Source organism: Anguilla rostrata, chromosome 16 (genome assembly GCF_018555375.3).
Source record: "Anguilla rostrata isolate EN2019 chromosome 16, ASM1855537v3, whole genome shotgun sequence".
NCBI lineage: Eukaryota > Metazoa > Chordata > Actinopteri > Anguilliformes > Anguillidae > Anguilla > Anguilla rostrata.
Genome location: NC_057948.1, coordinates 3,679,247 through 3,706,003, shown reverse-complemented (window position 1 = coordinate 3,706,003; position 26,757 = coordinate 3,679,247). Strand labels below are relative to the sequence as shown.

At 41.2% G+C, this 26,757-nt stretch overlaps 2 protein-coding genes and 1 long non-coding RNA gene across 6 annotated transcripts in view; 1 reads left to right on the top strand and 2 right to left on the bottom strand.

Moving 5' to 3' along the window:
• The window catches only part of LOC135242400 (protein NLRC3-like), a 1,894,071-nt gene that overhangs the window by 181,801 nt on the left and 1,685,513 nt on the right, over positions 1–26,757 (bottom strand). The window lies entirely within an intron of this gene.
• The window catches only part of LOC135242408 (NACHT, LRR and PYD domains-containing protein 3-like), a 421,399-nt gene that overhangs the window by 151,411 nt on the left and 243,231 nt on the right, over positions 1–26,757 (top strand). The window lies entirely within an intron of this gene.
• Positions 9,643–10,986, bottom strand: LOC135242450 (uncharacterized). The gene is made up of 2 exons (XR_010326336.1): positions 10,056–10,986; positions 9,643–10,006 (listed from the first exon to the last, which is right to left on the bottom strand). It is a non-coding gene; the product is annotated as an uncharacterized LOC135242450 (long non-coding RNA).

Here is a 26,757-nt window from a genome sequence, read left to right as displayed (position 1 = left end):
ATATACTATGCTGCAGTACAAATTGCCCCATGGGGACAATAAAGACTCTAACACCAAACCTATATCCTTTGTGTTATATACCGGCACATTTATTCGGAATACCCCCTCATTAATGCAAATAGGCTACTCCTAACCGCACATTATGTGGCTGTAACTCAATATAGACATTACATTACATTACAGGCATTTAGCAAACTCTCCTATCCAGAGCGACGTACACAACTTCTTTTTTGTCACATATTTTTTTAAATTACATCCATACAGCTGGATATATACTGAAGTAATGCAGGTTAGGTACCTTGCTCAAGGGTACTGCGGCAGTGTCCTACCTGGGACTCGAACCTGTGACCTAAGGTTACAAGGCCAGCTCCTTACCTATTAGAATGGGCAAGACGTGTGATCTAAGCGACTTTGACTGTGCCAGATGGATGGTGCCAGATGTGGTGGTTCCAGCATCCCAGAAACAGCTGCCCTCCTGGGATTTTCATGCAGTACAGTCTCTAGAGTTTACAGAGAATGGTGTGATAAACAAAAAACACCTTGTTAATGAGAGCTCAGAGGAGAATGGACAGACTAGGTCAAGCTAACAGAAAGGCCACAAATGAAATAACAGCTATGCTTGGCCAAAGAGCTCTAATGTCATCTCTCAGGACCACAGTAGATGAGACAAAGGAGACTATTTAGATTCTTGAAACTCAATTACTCCCAGTAAAACCATTTTCCTGAAGCCATTCCACATAGCCTTTTGGCATGGAGGTAGCATCTAATTTTGGAGCATCTAATGTAGCAGTTAATAGAAACTTGGTGACCCCCGATGCAACCAAGTTCTGTAATTCTCCAACTGTGGCCACTGGATATTTCTTTGCTCCCTGAACCATCTACCTCTCTGTGCATTGGCTAAGATCACTATCGCCATCTACCGGGCAGGTTTAACACTACTCCAAGGGTTTTGAAATTATTCATATTTTGTCTCACAATACTAAGTCGCATTTCTTTGTTTAGTTTTTGACCCATTTCCTTATTTTTGAAGATCAACAACCATTGTTTTTTTTCATTTGTGAGTTTGTTGCTTTATAAGAAAAATTGATTTTGTAAGCGTGTTGCCTCAGTTTTATACTCCAGTGAAGCAGCAAGCCATGGTAGAGGACAACACAGTTCCTTAGGCCTGAGATCAGCTTAATGTCTTATATACATGCTGGTGTAAACTTCACTCTGTTAGATTTTATTTTTTAACAATCTTTAAGAGTGCCAATAATTGTGACCCCTACAAAGTCAGTATCTGAGATCCATGTATTTTGCTAGTAGGCGTATACGATATGCTTGTGACAATTTATAGCCGACTGATATCCCTGTTATTGCGTTTCATGTAAAATTTTAAAACATTTGGCAACGTTAACTACCCGTGCTAACAGTCAGTGTTTCGACTGCACATTTACCCATAAACAACCCCCCTAACATACACGAACATGCTCGTGAGAAATCTTGGAAAGCATCCAAAAACGACCCAAATCAATAATTCATGAAAGTAGATCATTATTTTTTCTTAAGAAGCCCAATTTTATCTCAAAAAAGTAATTGTATCATGTGTTTTCCGTTTCTAAGTAGTTGGAATTCGGTTAGAAATCGCTGCAGTACAATTTATGTTGTATTTTAATTTCAATTTCCAATCCAACTCAGGCAAACCGTAAATTCGGTGTGACGTGACGCTTTCTTGCTTTTAAGTAAACCTACATGCACAGCTACATGCTGCCTCCTTGTGGTTCATACAAGAAACGGCGTCTTAATGCAACTATAACCGCAGTTCTTATCAGTTCTTGCTATTATTAAAGTAGTTGAATTTATTATCTTTGAAACTTGTACGAATTCAATAGAACAGAATTAATTGGTAAGGACATGGCCACTAGGTCTTTGTGAATTAAAACTTGTCAGAGTTGGGTAGCAAATATGTAAACGAATATCCTTTAAGCATATTTTAGCATGTTCCTGTGTACGGAAGCTAATGTCTCGTTTCAAATAATAGAAGACCAGCTATGAAAGCTCCATAGGCTACGTGAATTAACTACCGACCACCGACTTTAACATGGCAGACATCACGTTAATGTGTCTTAATCCAAACTGTGAATACAGAGCAAAAATAACATTTTGACTTCACAATCCGCGCAGTTAAAATGTTCGGTCTGTTTTTGTTACAGTAGCAGATGTCATAATGTAGCCGACGACAGGCCAGTGACTTCCGTCATATCCAAATAGGTAAAATTATCATGAAATACCAAATAAATGCTAAAAATAAACGTTAAACTTTTTAAAAGTCATTTGAAAGGGTATTTTTTGTGTTTGGTCCCAAATGGGGAATTTGAAAAAACATATTACTCCTCGTCTACTCCTCGGGCGCCATTTTATTACCCGTTTTATTTCACTAAATTAAGCGTTATTGCGATCATAGTTGCAGATTCCTATTCCTCAAAACACCCCTTCTCATCTATCTTCTATTCTCCCCCATCCCACTCCAAAACAGACTACTTACTCCGTTCTTTTATGCAGTTTCATTTCGTTTTTACTGCATCCTCTTTTTCCTCAGTCTTCAAAATGACGTTTGAGTTTGAAACAATTTCACTTTCTCTTTTGACCCTTTTCGAGTGTAGCGAACATCCGCGTCACAGTAAGAAATGTTCTTTTTTCAAGATGCACAATATGACGATGGACAGAAAATAAAAAATAATACAAATAAACCATCTGTCTCCCTCAGTGTCCCTGACACAATCACACAATGTTTTTGGCGAGTAGTTTCTGTTATCACGAGGCTATTTATTATCTCCATTCTTAACAGTCTATTTTTGTTTGTAAATTTAGGTGTACGGTTTGTTATTATGTACGTTTTGATATGTGCATCTCCAATTGTTGACTGTTAGTTTTCTTTTTAAGTCAATTTGTAAGGTTACTTGTCATTTGTTGTTTGTATGTTTTTCATCATATCTGTGTCTGTCATTAAAAAATAGGATAAAAACAGGAGCTGATTTTCCATGGAGCTTGCACTTTCCACATTCAAAAAGGGGGGGGGGGGGGTCATGTCCTCTCTGCATGGAGCTAGCATGTTCCCATATCCGTGCTGGTTTCCTCTGGGTACTCTGGTTTCCTCCCACACCAAAGACATGTATGTCAGGTTCAATAAACTCCTGCCATTGCCACTGGCCAAGGCCACTGCACTGTGGCTGCCCACTAAAAGTAGTTAGAATGAGTCAAATGCAGAGGATTAATTATTCTTTCTTTTTTGAGTCACTAACATGTCCTTGTATTGATGCCTGGCAGATTTTATAGACCTTTCTGAGTTGTGTATAGAAGTTTTAAATGACGGGTCATTGCCAGAATTAAAAGACGAAATTTTTAATTCAGTGCAAACAGCTGCAGTTTATTTGTAATAACATGTTTACTCAATGGATAATCAACTGAGTTTCCAACTTGATGAATACATCAACATAATTATTAACAATGATTTGTCAAAAAGGCCTTTAAAATATGGCCAGTTATAATGAAATATAATGACCAAGCACAAAATCTCAACAGCTGACATGGTATCAGTGAGTTGTAACCAAAAGAATTTGTATTTGGCCTGTGACTGCATGATTGTGCATAGTGTATCTGTGGCTATGATGTTACAGTGGACAGAGTTACACGTGTGAAATCAGATATTATGATCAGATTCAATGAGAAAGAATACAAGGAGAAGCCATTTATGATTCAGTGGCCCTTAAATCTTTGTGACAAGGGAGGGGGGTGTATTTATAGACCATTTTATTTGTCTAAGATTTCTTGTATCTGAATCTGATCACAGATACCTGATTTCAATAATGTATATTGTAGTCATTGTGACCATATACTCCTAATAAAGAAAGAATTACATAATTCTGTCAGCAGACGTTAAAAAGCCAACACTGAATCTATAATTGAAGACCGCATAAAGGGTCAAACCCCAAATGGTTATCCCTTCAGAATAAGAAACATCAGTGTCCATGTTCTTGCTCACAAGTGAAAACATGCAACCATTTATGATGTCTGCAATAATGACAATTTGATTAAACTCTTGGTGCAGCAGTAAGGCTCAAAAAAGCCAAACTTCATACCGATGCCTGTGACACTCTGACCAGAGAAAGCTCCTGTAATCCGTCTAGTGACAAGCTATTAGGCTAGCTCTCAGAACTCTGCAAAATGATTATTGCTTACTTGTTATGCAGATTCTATTATGTTTGCCACAGCCCAAACATGAGATTGCGGTTCGAACCATGAAGAGCCCACGAGACAACAGTTTAGTGTGAAACTAAACTTCTACTACCATCTAGTGGCTGTTGAGAGAAACTACAATATTATTCCTCCACAGGGTGTTCTAATGTCTTAATTGCAGTAGATGTGACTGTAAACTAAAATGTTTTGCAAATAATTAAATGTTTGATTGATCAAAAGAACAGTTTTCATGTCTATATGAGCACACATTGTGAATCACTGCCTATTCTTTCATTGCTCCACCTCAGTTCCTGTAGATTCAGTGGGAAACCTGTAGTGATTATGGTAAATGGACTGCATTTATATAGCGCTTTTATCCAAAGCGCTTTACAATTGATGCCTCTCATTCGCCAGAGCAGTTAGGGGTTAGGTGTCTTGCTCAAGGACACTTCGACATGCCCAGGGCGGGGTTTGAACTGGCAACCCTCCGACTGCCAGACAATCGGTCTTACCTCCTGAGCTATGTCGCCCCATAATGGGTGATTAATGCACTTCAGACTGTGTTCTAAATGGTAGATGGACTGCATTTATATAGCGCTTTACAATTGTTGCCTCTCATTCACCAGAGCAGTTAGGGGTTAGGTGTCTTGCTCAGGGACACTTCCACACACCCAGGGCAGGGATTGAACTGGCAACCCTCCGACTGCCAGACAACTGCTCTTACCTCCTGAGCTATGTCGTTGTGTTCTGCAGTGTACAGCTGCTTGGAGGCTTAAGGTAGTGAAGGGAAGTGTATGTTTCTGTATTTCTGTATGCACTCTTGGCCAATTCTGCTTAGGCCTGTGGCCTTGTCCCGGTCTCCACATTCCCAGTTACCGTGGTGATGAGGGAGAGGAGCGATGGAGAGCTACGGGGAGGATGGAATACAGCTCAGGGCCTTCCCGAGTGCACTCCTGAGTGGACCCGAAAAGCTCTGGCACCCACAATGGGGATATACCACCCCCGTCCCAGGTGCTATACTGTGCTGTTGTGCTGTGAGGCCTAATTACTGAGGTAACAAACATGTGTGACCACAGACAGAGCCTCCATGCTTGTGAGATGTGACTTTATGTGGTGTGATGCTTAGAAACGACTATCAAGACTGAGACAACTTAGCGAGTCTTTGGAGAATGCCTCTGCATGCTGTGTAGTGGGTATTTCCCTGGTGCATATTGTACTAAAGTCTGTTACAGTGGGAAAATGACGTCTGGCCGGATGATTTCCTGTATACCTCATGTACGTGCTTTGAGTGGTTCCTATCAATGCAGTGATTATTTGGCATTCTGTATGGTAGTCTGCATTTCTTATGGATGCTGATAAGTTGTAATTTTATTGAAATTAGCTTGGGGCTGCTAGATGGCTCATTTGGTTAAGGCACCACGCTGAGGTGCCAGTGCTGACTGTGGCCGGTAGCTCCACAGGCCGACGCACGATTGGTGCCTGTGTTGCCCAGGATACGGGAGGGTTCAGTCAGACAGGGATCTGTGTTTCATTGCTCTCTAGCGACCCCCCTTGGGCGCTCGTATAACTGCATGTCAGAGCCTCTTATGAAAGGTCTTCCTCCAGCGTGAAAAACTGCTTTTCTGTTCTATTCCATTACAAAATATATATGCGCACAAGCTGAAATGTGGTAAATGTTTCTCTCATCCAAGTGTAAAATAGAGTAAAATAATCCATTAATGTGTAGGCTTGCTATTACACCAAAGGTGTGACTTTTTTTTTTTTTTTTTTTTAAAGCAAAGCATCAAAATTAAATATAAGGTCAAGTCATGGTTCTGGCTCCATCACATGGGTGTTTCATGTAATTACAACAGGTTTTCGTTCCAACTACAATTGGAGTAACAGAATTTTAACAAGTTGTTAATTTTTTGTACTTACTATTCTTACTTCATGTTTAGAGGGATTATTTGCTCTCTTAAGCCACATTATGTCAGAAATAGCTATGCATGCCGTCAAGAATAAAAGTACCATATCCATGTTGTAGTATATTGCAAACAATTTACATTATAGAAGTAAAAATGTTTTTAACGGATCGAATTAGAGACAGAGTTTGATTCAATAGGCTCCTAATTGTGAAAGTGTGGACACATGGCCACTAAAACTAACTATTTATAGATAATGAAGAATTATAAAGACAAAGCAAATGATAACAAGCCAAACCAACTCCAATGTATTAATAAGTTTAAGGAAAAACAGAGAGCCAGCCTTAGCTCAGAGCATGTGGACATGCTGACATTTCTGCACTGCAATGCTGTGGAACCATTCTACGTTAATAGTGCAGCATTGGGCTCTTGTTGAAACCATTATATGTGTTGAAGCCATTGGATGTGGCAAAGCCTATTAACATTTTGTCTTCTATATTCTTGTCTTGGGTGGCATGGTGGTGCAGTGGGTAGCACTGTCACCTCACAGCAAGAAGGTTCTGGGTCCAAATCTAGTCTGGGCCTTTCTGTATGGAGTTTGCATGTTCTCCCTGTGTCCGCATGGGTTTCCAGCGCAACCCCGTCCATGATAAGCGGGTATAGATAATGGATGGATGTTTTTATCTTCATTATTCATTTTAACAAATTAGCTCCGTTTAAACTACAGATTTTAAATAACGTTTTGTCTTTGAACATTATAACAATGTTACAGACATGCTGCTATATGCACTTCATAAAAACCTTCATTATTGTGCACAGATGCTTTATAGCACACATTTGCATGTTTTTGTCTCATAACTTTCATCTCTTTAGTTGTTTGAAAGAAGGCATTGTTCACGACAACAAACAATACTTTTTTTGAATAGTCCCAGAAACAAAAGTAAACATTCCGCAATCCAACTAATCGAATAATCAAAAAAATAATCACCAGATTAATCAATGATAAATATTATTGTTAGTTGCAGCCTAGATATAATAATAGAAGACGTTTACAAAAAAAGTAATAAATGGAGCGTGACAAGGGCTATATTTATGAAGCATTTTCTGGGGATAAATGCATCAGCATCATCATGTGCAACATTGCATATGTCCATATTTACTATCCTAGCACACCTGTACTTAGCATACACAAATTGAAATAAAAGAGCTGAATTTTGATTGGTTGGCCTTTGTTAGGATATTTTGCCCTTATTCGTGGAGTCAAATGCAGGACGATGAAGAACACGCTGACAAAGTTTCCTCAGAGGATTTGTGGTTTAATTCAATGCGCAAGGGAGAGACAGACCCAGCACACTCGGGCGCTGCGCTGAGAGAATCTCTGCCCATCACACTGTGTGGTGTCTAGATATAGTTTTCCTTCATACACATCAAAAGGTTGAGTTAAGTGGCGGACCGGAGACAAATGGTCTTGTCCCTTCCTGTGGACCCTCGCAGCCATTTAGCATAGGAATGTGACCTCCTTGCCGCAGACACTAGAGGTGTTATACGGAGACACACTACAGAGGTGCTAGACATACAGGCATACAAACTACAGACACAGTGATGGCAGAGAGGGAAACACAATACACTACATACAGTCTAATATATATATAGTAATACATGTACCTAAAACAGGGAACCTATCAGTCCCCCATTTTGTATTTGGGAATATGGTGCTAAATGCCATATTCCCCATAACCTATTCAGGCCTTTACCCCCAGTGAGCAAGCACATGGCAACAGTGGCAAGGAAAAACTCCCCTAGAGTAAAGGGGAGAAACCTTGGGAGGAACCAAGGCTCAGCAGGGGGGAACCCATCCTCCTCGGGTTGGCCTGTGTACAGTTCTGGTGAGAAAATCAATTTCTCACAATTACAGAATAATTCATGTTCTCTAACATGTCTGCATGCCATACATTCTGTAGAACTGTCTTTAATTTACGATACATGGCAATTACCAGGAAAAGGGTAAAAATGTTGAATACCCACACACATTGGAAAAAATGACCCATACAATACATACAAACAACCCCACCCCAAGGGACAGTAATTACTATTTTTAAGCCATTGGGTCACAGTTGTTACCTTTTATCTGCATTGTGGTGTTAGGGTTCTACACCCAGCTATCAATTGCTGGGACAGAGATGTTAGTGGTGACATCAGGAGTGACCAGAATAGAGCTGATAGTGGTAGGAGTGTCAGTTGGATTAGTGCAGTTGGAAGTGTTAGGCAGTAGTTTGGTTAGAAAGTAGTCCTCCTTTTGTCACCAATATTGTGCCTGTTGCTAACAGGTATTAGCCCAATCCCAATTATTAACATTTATTTTATAACCAAAAAATGGCATTTGCTGTGGACCCAGTGGCTCCCTCCCATCATGCGATATCCTTATGTTTCCTAATTATATCTAATATATATAATTTTGTTACACAGAAAACCTAACCTAACCTGAAGCATTTTACACCAGTGATGAATGATTATGTGAGAGTGTCTGATTAATACAGCCACTCGGGCAGGCAGAGGCTCTCTTTCAGAGGAATTCAAAATTTAGGTCCACTATACATTTTAGGGCATGTGCCAGGCTTTATACAATTTAGGGCATGTGCCAGGCTTCTCTGGAGGGCTGCATGTACCTCACCTCTTAGCTGAAGGGAATATCCGTACATGGCCTTCCGAGTGGGACAACCATCTTCCTCCAGTTCTGCAACCTTTTTATCCTAATTAATATAAAACTTTTCCAATATTTTAATTGCCTCCTCCCAACCTATTCCTGTATCAACCCACACTCTCAGACTATATACAACATTACAATATAATGACAAAAATATCCAACATGACAACATAATGATGAAGATGTCGCTGTGAAGTCATCCCAAATCCAACTGCAGCTTGCAAGGTTGGTGCACATTCTTGTCCTGGAAACGTGTCTGATTGGAGACACGGAAAGAGAGATAGCCCCCAGGGGCTATAAGGGTAGACGGGGATTATTGTGCCCCATGTTGGGTCTCACCCTTGTATTTCCTTAACTATTGAATGCGGAAATGCCTGTAATGTAATGTAATGTAGTGGAACCACACCGGAGTTCCAGTCACTGGAAACAGCTGATGGAATCGTGAGCCTGTGTGGTCCAGACCAAATTTTGCCGATTATGTTTTTCACCAGGACCTTGTCTCCAGGTTCAACCAGGCATTTCTTTGTCCTCAGCCGGGTCAAGTCCAGTTCTGTGATCCTGTGAAACACACTTAGGACAAAAGCCTGCAATATTTACCTAAACGGTCACCCATTACGTGCAATTTCCCACCAATACACTAACCACCAGGAGTCCTCATGGGTCAACCTGTAGGAATTTCAAAGGGTGAAAGCAAATGTTAATTACTCAGTGTTAATTACTCAGTCCCGCTTTCACGGAGAGGAGCACGGCTGGTGGCTGCGTCACCCAGTCTCATCCTAAAATGGAGAACAAATGATTAGTTAGTTGGAATTGATTAGTTAGTTGTTGTTTTTTTTTTTTTTTAACCAATGTTATTTTCTTGTACCAGTCCCCCATTTTGTATTGGGGGCTACTGCACTAGTCAGGAGTCTCCTACAAGTTCAAAAGTCACACACCATTTTAAAATCCTTATGCCTCCATCTCTGGTGTATTTACACGGCCTTGGTTGCAACCCCACAGATCACCCACAGGTACATTCACAGTATTAACAAAAGTCTCATGCAAGATGCTACTTTGAGAAGTAAAAACGATCCATTACCTCAGTGTCAGCTTGAAGCCAACATTGCTCAGCGTGTATTTTACATGAGAAACTGTGGAAAGGATGGTGTTAGGATGTGCCACTAGGGGTCAATCATATGTGTGCTACCTTATTTATTTATTTATTTACTGTTACTCCCTTATCTTGGGCTCATAACCCTTTTTATTTATTTATTTATTTATTTATTTACTGTTACTCCCTTATCTTGGGCTCATAATTTAAGAATATTTAGGGACTTATGGTGTCCACGTCCTTATGCTATTAGAACGAAACCTCAACACCTGATGCAATGGGGGCCGATGTATCCTATTCTGAGGTTTCAAGCGATTTAATTAATCTAACGAGTTCGTCTTTTGACATGTCTTGGAGCTGGCTACCTCGTTCTGACTGGTTATTCCCAGATCTGCATGCCTGGGCAACGTGTCCATATTTGTGACAGATCTTACATTGGGTCCTTCTCCCTCTGTGACAGTCCGCCTGGCTATGCCCTGATCTCCCACAGTTGCTGCAAGGAGCTATCTCCTGTACCGGAGCCATGTGGAGGGGTGCTTTATTGTGAGAATGTGACCTCAGACCTGATCTTGCGCCCCCCTTGTTTACACCACTATGGTATTTATTTAAACATGCAGCCCACAAAATTAAGTCGCTACAATCCTTCGGTCGAAAACCAGCCTTACCCGCTGTGTCTCGGTATAAAGCTACACTTCCCTCGAGTACATTCATCAGGAAATCGGGGTTATCTTTACTTGGATTGTCACCTGCATTACCATATGTGGAGTATTTCTGTATTTCTCGTCAATATACCTATCAAAAGGTTCATCTTCGCGTTGTTGGCGGGTAAGATATAATGAATACAGATTGGAACCTGTACCTAGAGCTTTATAAACGGTCTTCCTGAACTTTTCCACTGCTTCTTCCATCTCAAGCGTGGATGTGAAGCGGACAGATGCCCATGCAGAGTTATTAAATTCCCCTAACTCGCTCCATACAGCACTTGGACATTTTGCCTTTGTTAACACATAAACGTCGAAAGCATGTAATCCCCCCACCGTCATGTACTGTGCTATTTTCTCCCAAAACGCCATGTTCGGGTCTCACCTTAATGCATGTGAAACACTCTCAACTGTAGAGCACACAGTGAAGGTTATTCTCCCATGATTCATATAATCCATGTGGGTTCAACTGAAACAAGTTGAACCCACATTTTAGCTTCTTATTGCTATGCTTAGATGCAACACAACCTTGAAAGATTTAACACTGGTTTTCCTCTCTTCAGATGAATCCATACAAATAGGCCAGCAGGCACTGAAAACTCATCTGAAGAAGAAGTTTAAATGTATATTTGAAGGTTTAGCAAAGCAGGGCCATCAAACCCTTTTGAATGAGATCTATACAGAGCTCTACATCACAGAGGAGGGAAGTGGGGAGGTCAATAATGAACACAAAGTGAGACAGATTGAGACAGCATCCAAGAGACAAACCACACAGGAGACTGCAATCTTCTGCAATGACATCTTTAAGCCTTTACCTGGAAAAGAGAAACCCATCAGAACTGTGCTTACAAAGGGCATCGCTGGCATTGGGAAAACCGTCTCTGTGCAGAAGTTCATTCTGGACTGGGCAGAAGGAAAAGCCAATCAGGATGTTGATTTCATCTTAATCCTTCCTTTCCGAGATCTGAACATGAAGAAAGAAAGAGAATTCAGTCTGATGCAACTGCAACAGTGGATGTGCTGCTGACCAACCTCATTAAGGGGAATCTGCTTCCCTCTGCTCTCCTCTGGATCACCACCCGACCAGCAGCAGCCAATCAAATCCCACCTGAGTGTGTTGACCAGGTGACAGAGGTACGAGAGTTCAATGACCCACAGAAGGAGGAGTACTTCAGGAAGAGAATCAGAGATCAGAACCAGGCCAGCAGAATTATCTCACACATAAAGCCATCCAGGAGTCTCTACATCATGTGTCACATACCAGTCTTCTGCTGGATTTCTGCTACTGTTCTGGAGACAATGTTGGGTAAAGTAGAGATCTGCCCAAAACGCTGACTGAAATGTACACACATATCCTACTCATTCAGTCTAATGTGAAGAATCAGAAGTATTATGGCACCAACTGGACAAACCCCCAAAAAATGTCTGCATCGGATACAGAAATCATCCTGAAACTGGGGCTGAGACTGAGACTTTTCTACAGCTGAAAAGGGCAATCTGATATTCTATGAAGAGGACCTGAAAGAGAGTGGCATTGATGTCAGTGAAGCTTCAGTGTACTCTGGGGTGTGCACAGAGGTCTTCAAAGAGGAGTGTGGGTTGTATCAGGAGAAGGTCTACTGCTTTGTGCATCTGAGCATTCAGGAGTATTTGGCTGCCTTGTTTGTGTTTCATTCATGTGTAAATGAGAACAGAAATGTACTCAGAGCAGAAGAATCAAAACCTTGTAGTGACAGAGTGCAGCTGTCTGAGTTACACAGGAGTGCAGTGGATCAAGCCTTAGAGAGTAAGAATGGACACCTGGACCTTTTCCTCCAATTCCTTCTTGGCCTCTCTCTGGAGTCCACTCAGTTGCTTTTAGGAGGAATATTGACAGAGACAGGAAGAGAGCATTGAGAAAACAATCCAGTACATTAAGGCGAGGATCAGAGAGGAATCTTCAGCAGAGAGGACCATCAATATGTTCCACTGCCGGAATGAACTGGATGACAACTCTCTAGTGGAGGAAATCCAGAATTCCCTGAGATCAGGAAAACTTTCTGATAAAAAGCTGGAACCAGACCAGTGTTCAGAGCTGGCCTTTGTGTTACAGATGTCAGAGGAGATCCTGGATGAGTTTGACTTGATAGTCCTACAACACATCAGCTGGTCATCAGAGACTGCTACCTGTAGTCAAGAACGGCAGGAAGGCTGTGTGAGTATTATATCATTAATAATGTAGACAATTGACTGCATATTTTAACTTTATCTTTCTAGTGAGAATAAAGATTGCCAATTACCAATTGTCCAACAAATGATGAATTTGTTCCTAAGCAGAGTAATCTGATGCATTAGCCTTTGTCAAACCATACAACTCAAATACAGTGCCATGAAAAATTTCCCCCTTTCTTGATTTCCTCAATTTTGCGTATTTGTCTCACTGAATAGTTTCAGATCTTCTGACAAAATGTAGTATTTGACAAAGGGAACCTGAGTAAACACAAAACAAATTTTTATTTTTAAATTATTATTTCATTTATTTAATGAAAAACATTTTCAAACACTCATATCACCCATGTCTTAATAACTGGGAGCTAGTGGAATTGAAAGTTTCACGTTTTCCAAGCTGAATATTTATTTAACTTTCACCAGGTATAGTCGTTTCGTGGTCTGCAGTAAACCTGTTTGCGTCAACATGTGTTTGTTGATGCAAAAGGGCCTGTGTCCCTAAAAACATTCAGCACTGTGTGAGTTTGGTGTGGAACAATGCATTTGTATTTAACCCAACCCTGACATACTAATCAATTAAAATACTAGGGTGTTGTGTTATTTTGGTGTGCTGCTGAATGCACCGCACATGGGAATCCAGTTAGGCAGCTCAATGCCGGCTATTTGGGCAATGGAGTTAATAGTGTAGGCTACTTGAATGAGAGACACAAGGAATGTGTTACCCCGGAAGCTTGCTTTTAATCATGGGTTTGTTTGGGCTAGGTCAATGATTGAGCAAAATTTGGAATGTTAAAAATGCATTTTAGATGTTTGGATGGGTTGGGGGTTCTACACTGCATAGCCATACACCTTGGTTGTGACATTGACTTAACAGAGGACACATTACAGGACCTTCATACAGAAAGATGCAGAGTTGCACATGCAGATCGCGATGGAATGTACAGAGGAACAGAGGGCATGAGAGAGCAGGGACTGGTTGGCTGTGGAGCTATTTCTCTAGTGAGTGTTCATTCACCTTATCAAGTGCATGTCTGAAATGAATGACACTTAGTTGAAGTGCTAAAATTTGTTGTGTTCATTTTAAATAGTATAAACTAAAAATTGATGGGAAAGAGAAACAAAAAACTGGTAAAGTAAATTAAAACTTAACATGTCGTCTTCTTTCCCGATGCTCGCCAAATTGAAACAGTAGTGGCAGCAGCAGGATGGAGAAGCCGATTGGAGGCTGTCTCTGCCAGCTGCCTCCTGCTGCTGGCCAGTCTGGGAATATTCTCTCTGCTCACAGGAATCATTTATTATAGCTCTGAGCATTTAAATGGAAAATATATATTTTTTGAGGGGCTTTCATGAGTAACGGTTCATAGAGACTCTCATTATAGGGCCTTAATTTAATCTGGTGGTTATTTGCACATTCTGATGAAGGTTGATCCAACAGTTTGCTCTACCTATGAACGAATCAGCGATTTGATTGATAATTGATATCTTTGATAATAATTGCCAAATGAATCCATCCATCCATCCATTCTCTATACCCGCTTATCCTGAGCAGGGTCGCGGGGGGTGCTGGAGCCTATCCCAGCGTGCATTGGGTAAGAGGCAGGAATACACCCTGGACAGGCCGCCAATCTATCACAGGGCACACACACCATTCTCTCACACACTCATACCTATGGGCAATTTGGAGTCTCCAATCAGCCTACCTGCATGTCTTTGGAGTGTGGGAGGAAACCCACACGGACACGGGGAGAACATGCAAACTCCACACAGAAAGACCCCACGCCGAGATTTGAACCCACAACCAATTGCTAAGTTGCTAATAATTAGCTAGCTAACAACTGAAGACAGCATAGCTAGAAAGCTTGCTACCATGTGAATTCACAACACCAATCTGTGGGGCTTTTCATCCAATTTTTTGAGTGACTTTGTCGAAGAATAATTCAGTTCTGCAGAGACTTCAGTCAAGGTTGAGAAACTTTAATACGAGAGAAATACACCATCTGTGGTTCTGTGCAGTTCTCTGAAAATTGACAGTTTATTCCGCAAGTTTTATACCTCCTAGACAGACAGATAAACTTTCAGTTCTTGCAAAGAGAGAAGGAAAAATAATCGTTATTTCTCTGTGGGAACTAATTAAACATGGGAGGTTATACATTTGGCAGCATGCCCGGACTATATGTTGAGCAGCCAGGAAACCACGATAAGGCACTAAGCATAAAGAAATACACTCTAAATAAGTAATCTTTTACATTACCACAAGAGAGAAGACAGTCTGATAAATTATTCCACAAACTTTACCTAGTCGCTGTCCTGTTGCTGTATGCATGCGCTGACGCATACCTTCTTGGCCAGGTCAGTGTTGTAAATGAGAATCTCATAAAAAACACGTTTTCAACGTACAAAAATGCCAAGTTACTCAAAAGTATCGATATCAAAATGACGCCAAGTTACGGTACTACAAACAATATAGGCTATCTTGCCTCACCGAAATGACATAAGATGTATTTCAAAGCAATGCTACCCAATATTTCCTCAATTCTTTCAAGTCACTTGGCCCTGTGTGTATAAGCATGCAGTACATGGACAGGCCAAACATGTGTGGATGGCTTTCTCACAGTGAAGATTGATTGAATAGGCGTCTATATGTCCAATTTGTATTGGTATGTATGTATTTCGCTGCCCAGCCTTTCTGTTGCGTGAATGTTTCTTGGTATAAGTGTGTGTTCGTAAATGTGAATGTAACATGCTGCGAGGGAAATGTCCCCATGGGGATAAATAAGTTATCGTAGTTGTACGTAGCAAATATACAATAACTTGTACATGTACTCAAATTCAGTTTTGAAGCAATATAAACATGTTTTCTGGAGAAATATGCTTCCTGTAGTTACTCAGCAGCAGTTTTGTACATTAATTTCAATGTGTTCCATGAGGCAATTCGAAATATTTGACTCTTTGATCTGACACAGTTTGCATGACATTGTAAAATGGTAAGATTGGGATGGCAGGTATGCCATCCCACCAAGTTACGCCTTGGTGGGGGCATGCCCCATACCAATACAGCACCGAGAGTTTGGCACTTTTCAGGGTTCCCCACAGAAATAACCATTGTGACTTGAAAGAATTGAGGAAATATTGGGTAGCATTGCTTTGAAATACATCTTATGTAATTTCGGTGAGGCAAGATAGCCTATATTGTTTGTAGTACCGTAACTTGGCTTCATTTTGATATCAATACTTTTGAGTAACTTGGCATTTTTGTACGTTGAAAATGTGTTTTTTATGAGATATCATTTCTTTTTGCAAAGAGTTTTATTATGAGAGTGAGAAATGCGAAGTGACCCTGTAAGAAACGGTTGTGGATTATGGCTATCCTTGTGTGAATTTGTACAGTCTGATGAGCGTGTACGTTTAGCAGTTTCGGTTTGCTATATATGTAAAACAGTGGCTATGACAAAGGGTGCGGTGGCGTAAGTGTAAACGCAACAGAAACGCAGGTGAAATATGGCCAGTGTACGTACTCACGGATTTGAAGGCCATCCAACGAGCCTTGATTGAGTAAAGAATCAGCAAGCCTGTAGAATTAGAGCTGCCTAGGTCGCAACTTGTGTACCCCGCTGTCCTGCTCCGTTGTCTGTTATTTCGTGGAGATGCACTTTTAGTGTTTGTAAGGTTTATAAGGCATTTTGAAACAATATGTTTTTAGCAGAATGGGCATGTAGGTGAAGGTTGACATGATCACAGACTATAGTGCGGAGTAAATAAAGTGACCATGAGCGAGCTTAGTTTCCTTATGGAACGGTATATATAATCTCATAAAAAACACGTTTTCAACGTACAAAAATGCCAAGTTACTCACACATACAAGACATACACCCTCTATAACTCATTCATTCAGACTGCCAAAATCCAGGCCTGCCATTAAAAGTATAAGCAGGTTGAAGAAACATGTTCCTAGTTGGGCTTGAACCTGGAACCCCACATTCCCAAGGCTGGGACCTTGCCCACTAAGCCACAGGCAGACTCGCTGTTTAAACTGGAAATGTTTCAGAGTAAAAAGGTATGGGTATTTTGCGTGTGTATGCGCGTTTTTGATTGGGTCGTGTAGGTGAAGATTTGGCTGGTGTCGGTGAAATGTTCAATAGGGAGAGATGTTGTTAGTGGGATTGGCGGCACGAAAAATAAGAATGAGAAGAAGAAGTTGAATACGCAAAATCCAATTAGTTTGGGGCTTTATTGTGTGGACATGTGAAGTTGTTTATGAAATCTGCCTGTTGAAATGGGGTCAGAATGTACAGAATTTAATGTTTTTATGGGCTGAGTGTCTGTGGCTGTTGGTTATTTCTGTGGGAAACCCTGAAAAGTGCCAAACTCTCGGTGCTGTATAGGTATGGGGCATGCCCCCGCCAAGGCATAACTTGGCGGGATGGCATACCTGCCATCCCAATAGTGGAGGATAGGAGCATATGTCCCAGCAGGCTTTGCATATGATAAAATAACAACAGTGTGAGAGAAATTAGGATGAAATTATGAAATTGCATAGTTGAAACAATATGTTTTTAGCAGAATGGGCATGTAGGTGAAGGTTGACATGATCACAGACTATAGTGCAAAGTAAATGGAGTGACCATGAGCTAGCTTAGTTTTCTTATCGAACGGTATATATAACAGTTGGTGTAAAGCATCAACCATTAAAGTGGAGGGTTACGTAACGTGTGAAATCTATTGCACTGATGTGCTTTTCTCATGTTCAGTACTAGTAGTTATACTTATGAGTGAGTCATGATTTTAAATGTAATGTTTTAATGGGGAGTTGCAGAACATACATACGTAGTAATTGTTTGTATGTGGCTAGATAGAGAACAGGGCGAGGTAACATGAATGTAGAAACATGGCGTTTGCTGATAAGAAGGTTTTGTACGGTAGCCAAGTGAAGAAATATAGTTAGTAGAAATGGCACAGCGGTGAACTGGTGTAACTTTTTAATAAAAGGAATACATTTGCCATCATGAAATGCATATGGGTGGCCGTGAGTGAGTTTTGGTACAGAAATATAAAAGCGTAAGAAAATGTTAGTGTAAAAGAGGAAATAATCTGCCTGAGGGCGAGGCGGGATTCGGTCCGTCAACCGAAGGTTTACCAGACTGTGACTTTGTTAGTGCAGCACCATGACATAGCTATGCAATGCGTGAAATATCATTAGCAAACCTGTCCGTGGTTTTAAAGAAGAACACAGGCCAGTAAGCACAGATGAGCTCCCGTTGAATCCATATGGCTTTGCAATATTGTAGCCGGTTAATTGAACGTGCAGACGGTACGTCATAATGCAGTGTATACGTTTGGTGAACGGCGGGTAGATATGGTGCAAAAGCAATAATTGAGAAGTGGTAGACAATTATTAGTGAGGGTGAAAGCAGGTTAATGAAACGCATTCCTAGCTGGGCTTGGACCAAGAACCCTATTTCCCCAAGACTGTAACCTTGCCCACTAGGCCATAGGCAGACTAGCTGTTTATACTGGAAATGTTTCAGAATAAAAAGGCATAGGTATTTTGCGTATGTATGCGAGTTTTTGATTGGGTCGTGTAGGTGAAGATTTGGCTGGTGTTGGTAAAATGTTCAATGGGGAGACTTGTTGTTAGTGGGATAGGCGGCAGGAAAAATAAGAATGAGAAGAAGAAGAAGGAGAAAACACAAAATCCCCTTAGTTTGGGGCTTTATTGTGTGGACATGTGAAGTTGTCTGTTGAAATGGGGTCAGAATGTACAGAATTTAATGTTTTTAAGGGCTGAGTGTCTGTGGCTGTTGTGGTTATTTCTGTGGGGAACCCTGAAAAGTGCCAAACTCTCGGTGCTGTATAGGTATGGGGCATGCCCCCGCCAAGGCGTAACTTGGCGGGATGGCATACCTGCCATCCCAATTTGTTCTCAATCTCTTTTACCTGGTTAAATAAAGGTTAAAAAATGCCTAGCATCATTTTGCCATCTTGATCGCGTTTATCATCATTTTCTCATTTTGCACACATTCTCCATTATAGCGTACAACCTTCTCCCATTGAGTTGACATCTTGTGAATATTTTATTATCTCTGATGCCAGCTGAGTCTTGGGAGGAATTAGCAACATGGGGAAAGAGGGATTATGGGTTTATCAAAATGTGTTCTGTGTCATTTAGAACAATACTTCAGCCTCTTATATCCAAAATAATGAATAAATATTGCAAATCACAAAATTGTTTTGTGGTCAAACAAAACAGTCAGTGAACTACATATGTATTTACTAATTGTAACTGGATGTAGTGAAATTTTATTCAGTAAATCTGTAAATTAACCATAGCTGCAAATTTGCAACACACAGACATTCGCTAATAACTATTGCACTGCAGCGTTCGAATCCCTGTGGTAATTTGCATTAACCCTCTGAAATAGCTGAAGATTGCATTCTATAACTAGCTACCCCATTGCTAGCTTTCAAGATAGCAGCCTGAGGGATACTTGAACATAATTGATGCACAGCCAGTTGATTGGCACCTTTCAATTTTCCATCCATAAAGCGTGTGTACGTAAACAAGTTAGTTGGCCAAGTTATGACGTATTCCCAACTCGCTGAAAACTGTGGCCTGACATCGCTTGAAAGCAGCAGAACCTCGCCAGAGACTTGAGTTTTGTTTTCTAAGCCAATGCCTAGGCTTTAGTCCGGCAAGCAAACACAGTCTTATGGTCTACAGATTCCCCGGGTTCATAAAGCATGAAAGTATGCTAATGACGGCACAAATGTTTTGCAGGATTCTGCCATGTCTACGTTTAGTGTACCATGGCACAATGATGTAGCAACTAACCTCCAAACCATAGAATCTTTATTTTTGATTAAGAGTGCAGTTGTGTCTGGAGGGCTGTTGGGAGCCATGGCCTGGGCTCTCTAACAGTGCCGTACTTTTTGCTGGCTACTACCTTCACTTATAATGACAGAGAAACAAGAGAAACATGAATATGATTGTCACTCGAAATAGCCTATGGTGTGGAGACAAACTTTCACTCCACTAACTGAGTCCTAAAACTGCTTTAAAATACAATCCTCACCATACAAAACCAGTAGCAATAGCTGCAGGTAAACAGAAGGAGGGAGAGAGCCGGTGGGAGCTGTGCCCTAGGCCTGCTACATGCTGCTGCAGGTAAAGGGAAGGGGAGCTGGTGGGAGCTGTGGCCTAAGCCTGCTACATGCTGCAGGTAAAGGGAAGGGGAGCTGGTGGGAGCTGTGGCCTAGGCCTGCTACATGCTGCAGGTGAAGGGAAGGGGAGAGCTGGTGGGAGCTGTGGCCTAAGCCTGCTACATGCTGCAGGTAAAGGGAAGGGGAGCTGGTGGGAGCTGTGGCCTAGGCCTGCTACATGCTGCAGGTGAAGGGAAGGGGAGAGCTGGTGGGAGCTGTGGCCTAAGCCTGCTACATGCTGCAGGTAAAGGGAAGGGGAGCTGGTGGGAGCTGTGGCCTAGGCCTGCTACATGCTGCATGTGAAGGGAAGGGGAGAGCTGGTGGGAGCTGTGGTCTAGGCCTGCTACATGCTGCAGGTAATGAGATGGGGAGAGCATGAAAGATTTGACCGATGCACATGATTTACTGGAGCAGAGGTACAAGTAGAAACTGCTCTTAAAGTTCAGCTTAAAAAAGTAGCGATCTGACTGACTGAAAAGAATATCAATTATTATATTATTAATATTATTGTAACACGCAGGTATATTACAGGCTAGGGTGAATTAATTTCGGTTTTGTTTAAAACTGATGGCACATAAAATTTATGTGCAAAAACCTAAGAAAGAAGTAAAGATATAAAATATGTTATAATATACAGTATATATAATAATACTAGTTTAATAGAAGCCTATGAAATAGCGTTTAGTCCGTGGAAGCTATTGCTAGCAGAACTTAGTGAGGACCAGCTTTTTTGTCTCCACTTTACAAAAAGAACTCACTCGAAGGCGGTTTCTCCATGTCCGGTCCTCAAAAATAAACTGTAAATGAACATGTGAGGGAGGGGAAGTGTGAAGACCAGACGCGACCAAACAGGGGATCTACAAGTTACCGAAGGGCACTCCGGTAACCACTAAGTCTCGTGAGAGACTAAATAAGGGGGTGCTAATACTCCTAAGGTACGACTGTACATCGCTCTGGATAAGAGCGTCTGCCAAATGCCTGTAATGTAATGTAATGTAAGGGACGCATCCCAAATAATGAATAATAAACCCCTAAACGGGTAACTGAGGAAGGAGGAGTATAAAAAAATAAAGGAACAGGGAAACGAGAAATAAAGAACAATAAACGACTTGGAACCGAAGCTGAGAAAAAGAAAATGTCCTTTCACAAATAAACAGAAGACGTTCTCAGGCCAACTAAAACCAGGGGGAAAACTGGTTAGTAAGAGGCGGAAAGATTTGTGCCCCGAAGGTGACACAATAACCCCTAAAAACCGCCAACCTCAGAATCTGGACAAATACCGTCCTAATACCTTTTTCCCAAAAAAAAAAAAAAACTGAAGACTGAATTCTTTGTAATTCCTTGGTTCCTAAAATACTTATACCTTGCTCAGATAAGAGACAGGGAACTGGCTAGAGCGAAACATGTTACACTCAAGCACCGTTCCACTGCCTACTGACGCTTTAAATACCCAGCCACAGGTGTGGCTGGTAATCAGCGGAAGATGTGAGCAACCAACAGGTGAAACAGATCAGTGGTAATCCTGCAGGAATGCAAGGAATGTTAGGGCTGGAACAATCATCCCACAGGAACCAAAAATAACGATTAGCCGAGTGGTTAACCTGCAAGCTCGAAACTAATCGTCCCCAAACACCAAAATAACGATTAGCCGAGTGGCTAATCTGAATGCTAACAACTGAGCTGGTGCAGGCACGGAAAAATGATCTAGCCTGCACAGAAACCGTGACAGAATATGCACAGACATAAAAATGCATGTACACACACATGCACACACACACACACACAGACACACACTTCCATGCATACACACACATGCACACTTGCACCACTCTCAGTTTCTCTCATATACTATGAAACCCACTCTCTTTTTCTGTCTCTCATACAAACACATATTTAGACACACCTGTATGTACACCCAGCCTACCTTGTCCAATGTCTAACCACTGCAAGTTCAGCTGTACCCAGTAGTAACTTAAACCCTGTATATAAGAATATGATCTTTTAGCTGGTTCAGGTTATGCACTTGCTATCTAAATATGATTGTTTTTTTTTTTGTTTGTTTTTTTTTACATTTTTATAAAATTATAAATGTTCAAGGTGTCATTATGTACTTTTGATGTTTAAAACATGAAAATAGCATTAGGAGTGTGAGTCTGGCAAAAGATGGCAGGGTAAAATGTTTTTGAAGTTATAATTTTGTCTCCTGTATCTGTATACCTGTATAAAAGATGGAAAACTCCTCAAATTAACTGTGCATTTAAACTAGTTTTTACAGTTGCTTTCATTCATTTTCACAAGAGTTCCAACGTGCAAATTTCTGTGGGCAAATGCAGCTGATAGGGAGAATGCAGAATGATCACTGCAGTGTACTTATTTCTTTTCATTATTGTAAACAATGATGGCTTGAGTTTCCTTATTTATTGTCATGATTTGTTTTGTTTGAATCTGTTGCTGTAAAATGCCTACACTGCTGCCAACAGGACAGCCCCCATCTACTTGCAGGACATGACTCGATTCTATGTGCCTGCGCGACCACTCCGTTCTGCAGCAGCAGAGCGCCTTGTAACCCCTCCCACCCGCCCAAAGGGATCACAGAGCTTCTCCACCCTAGCTCCCCAGTGGTGGAACAAACTCCATGTCCCTCTCCGAACCTCCACCTCACTACCCATCTTCCGCCGTGGCCTGAAGACTCATCTCTTCAGACTATACCTAGACTAACCACCATCACGCTGTATATTTCACTCTAAATCCCCCCCTCCCCATGAAATGCACTTTTTGTACGTCACTTTGGATAAAAGCCTCTGCCAAATAAATGTAATGTAATGTAAATGTAATGTTGCTGTAATATTTCTGTATTTTCAGACAATAATCTTCTGTGATTAAACTTGACTGATAAAAATATCAAAATGCTTTGCTGTTATGATTTATTATTCTGTGATGTATTGAACTCCTGTGACACAGTTGTACTTATTTCATATTCTGTCTGGGCTTGATATGATTGGATCAGAATGGGGATAAAATCTGCACAGTTGAAGCAGTGACATTCATCTGCAGTAGTGTAAATGAAATCCAGTTTAAGAAAAAAAATTATGCAGTATCTTCTGAGAGGATGCTTTTGTTAATATTGTGTACACACAATACAGTACATTTTGAAAATTCACCACGTCTCACAAAGAAATGTTTTTTCTGTAGGTTTAAACCTGGATCTACTGCACATCAGTTCAAAATTCTTACCTTAAGACACAAATTGCTGAACCCACACACAAAGTCCAAAAGGCTAAATCACATTTTTACAATACAACCACCTCATTAGTACAATGTTCAAATGCTTATTGCTAGACATGCAGATCACAAAATAAAGTCAACATGTTTGCAATCCTGCGTTGGCACTTCCAACAACATCGCCCAGGTGGGTAGCATTGCAACACAATTCATAGTTAAAATTTAATTTACCTTATATGCATTTTCACTATTAAACAAGGCATTTCAAATGCCATTATCAAAGTCGTTCTATACTATAAACGTGGCAAAATTAAAATGGTTTCACAAATGTGGAAAAGTAAAACAGCGCCTCCTGTCTTTTCCTTTACGTTACAGTCATGCATTACGAAAAATTCAATTGAAAATGCATTCTGAGGCGATAGCATTAACATTTTCACAGGCTTTCACGTCTTGTCAGTCATCCCATTGAGGCGAGCCTTCTTTGCCCATAGGTATATTGCAGAAGCCTTCGGTACCGCAAAGAGGGAAAGTGGCGAAATCCACGCCCCAGCTTCTCGGTGAAGCTGCCGAGGCTTCGGAGCAGCGAAGTGCAAATTCTGCGGGTACAGAGAGGTCGCGACCCCATGCCAGTGGTACGCCACCTGATCAAAGTGGTGGGGCTCCAGGTGAATAGTCACTCATTTGGGATCACAGGCAGCAAATGGCTACTTAGCGAGCTACTTAGTGGACTTAGTAAAGATAGCGATTGATGTGAATTTGCGCCTCAGTGGTCTGTCGTCTAGCAGTTTACCAGTGTAGTTTTTTAAAAACAAATTTACTTCAAAACAGAGCAGCTCCTGCAATACCAGAAAAGAGAAGGTGCAGAAGTCTAACAAGAAACTAGGCAGAGTCCCCCAGAGGATGTGGGCCATTTTATCTTCTTGAGCGAATCTTCATCAGGCGTATCAGATTAGCCAATGAGCATCTTCAATCACTGCAATAACACGCTTCTCCAGCTCAACCTAGAGGCATAAACTAAAAAACACATCCTCCCAACAGGAATACAAGACAATATAACACACCCCCAACGTTAAGACCAACGTTTCCGCTGGTAAGGTTTTGCCGTGGCGTGGCGCCACGGCAAAATCCTTACCGCCACACCATAATAAAAAAAAGAAAAAAAATTATATATATATATATATATATATATATATATATATGTATATATATACTGTATATAGCCTATATATTAAATTTATAAATTTAAAAATGTTAAACTTTAAAAATATTTCTGCCTAAATGCGCTTTCAAATCCATACTGTCGCGTCCACATATTTATTTTCAAAAAGAGCCTAGGCCGCGCGCTCCGTGCTTGCTCCTTTCTGTGGCGGTCGGAAGACTTGCAGCGCGCGGAGGTCGCACGGTCTGTCAAAGCGTCACTTTTTTTTCTTCAGCCACCGAAAGACAAGGAAAAGGTAGGTAGCGACGCTTCAAATATTACAAAAATACCATAGTGTTAACCTGTGTTTTAATTGGACCAAATAAGTGCCGGTACCTACTCCTCAAAATACATACTGTTTAAAATAAATTACTGTTGGTAATCAAAAGAAGAGTCGGTACTCATACACAAGTCCCGACAGCTCCTGCCCATCTGAAGCACTGGCGTTAACTATCATTCGGTGATGACAACTGGCGGATCCTAAAGCCGGGCACCCACCGCACGCGTATCGACCGCGAGCGCACTACGCGCGTATTACGCGCGTAACTGAAGCGTAGTTGAAGTACTGTTATTACAACGGCAGCGGGCGACGTCGTCTCCACCAGATGCGAACGCGTCGCGTACCGGCTGCGAAGCTCGCGCGACACAAGCGAACTGAAGCGTAGTTTTTCGCTTCTGTTCTATTTTTTTTTTCTATTTTTGTTCTACACAAACGGAACCAGTGGAGACACGCTACGCGCCGCGCCGTGCTGCTTCGCCGTGCTGCTTACGCGCCGCTTACGCCGGGCACCCACCGCACGCGGCGCGTAGCGTGTCTCCACTGGTTCCGTTTGTGTCGCGCAAAGGTTTGCTTAAAGCTCTATATTCATAGTAGCTCTCGCAGTCTGCAGTGGGATTACATCGTGTATTTCACGTTTGTTCACGACTGTTGATTATGGGTTAAGTGAATACGTTGGCGAGATACCTTTTTCAGTTTGTTAATTTGGTAATATTTCGTTAACTCATGTAAATACGTGAGAAAGTAGGCTAAACGCTTTCAAGAATTACCATAAGCTTAAATCGCAACGTAGCCTGCATAATAATCAATCTCAAGCTGTATTAATTTATTTGCTTGGTTAACAAGCGTGCCAATTTCATGAAGAATATGTAATGATCATAATAATAATAAATAATCCGTAATCAACCATTAGGAATTCCCGTGTTGTCTTGTCATTCACGTCAAAACATTTATAGGATCAGATTTAGTAAAATCAGCTAATCATCAAAAAGATAGCGTAACAGTTTAATCTTGAAGGGATATGAACACCACAACGCCATGAACACTGGAAGCTTTGAAGTACAAGTGCAATAAAGGCTTGCTTACAACATTTATAAAATAGGTGCATTTTCATCGGCAAAACCACTAAATAATCAGATTTTTTTAAGCTCTGTGGATTATCTCATTTTTATTAACAAGCCCTTTTTGAAAGCACAGCGAACGAAGACATCGGAGAAGTCAAATAGGCTGAGCGATGGTTGGTTAAAAACTACCTTCCAACACTCGAGCTAACAAACCGCTGCTCGGTGCATTCACTTCTACGTCATTCAATAGGCTACGTCTTTCTGTGGTGTATTTTCAAATTTACCCCACCCCTCCGCAAAATAAGATAGCGAAACTAAGTTTGCCTTTTCCCCAGGTTCCAGTTTTTTTTTTTTTTTTTTTTCTGCAAGGACAATACAAAAACGAAAGGCTTGTATTTTTTTAGCTGCTTATAAAATATCTGGGAGGTAACTAGGGACACACCCCCAGTAATATAAGGATGAAATATAAATCAGAGCATGTATACCTAGCATTTTAGAGCATATTTCTGTGAATAAACAGGCCATCGTGACGCGCGACAAGCCGAAAAAATAGAACAGAAGCGAAAAACTACGCTTCAGTTCGCTTGTGTCGCGCGAGCTTCGCAGCCGGTACGCGACACGTTCGCATCTGGTGGAGACGACGTCGCCCGCTGCCGTTGTAATAACAGTACTTCAACTACGCTTCAGTTACGCGCATAATACGCGCGTAGTGCGCTCGCGGTCGATACGCGTGCGGTGGGTGCCCGGCTTTACGCTACGCGTGCGGTGGGTGCCCGGCGTTTGACTTTGAGTTTCCAATTTGATAAATACATCAACATAATTATGAACAATGATTAGTCAAAAAAGGCCTTTAAAATATGGCCAGTTATAATTAAATATAATGACCAAGCACAAAATCTCATCAGCTGACATGGTATCAGTGAGCTGTAACCAAAATAATTTATATTTGGCCTGTAACTGCATGATTGTACAGTGTATCT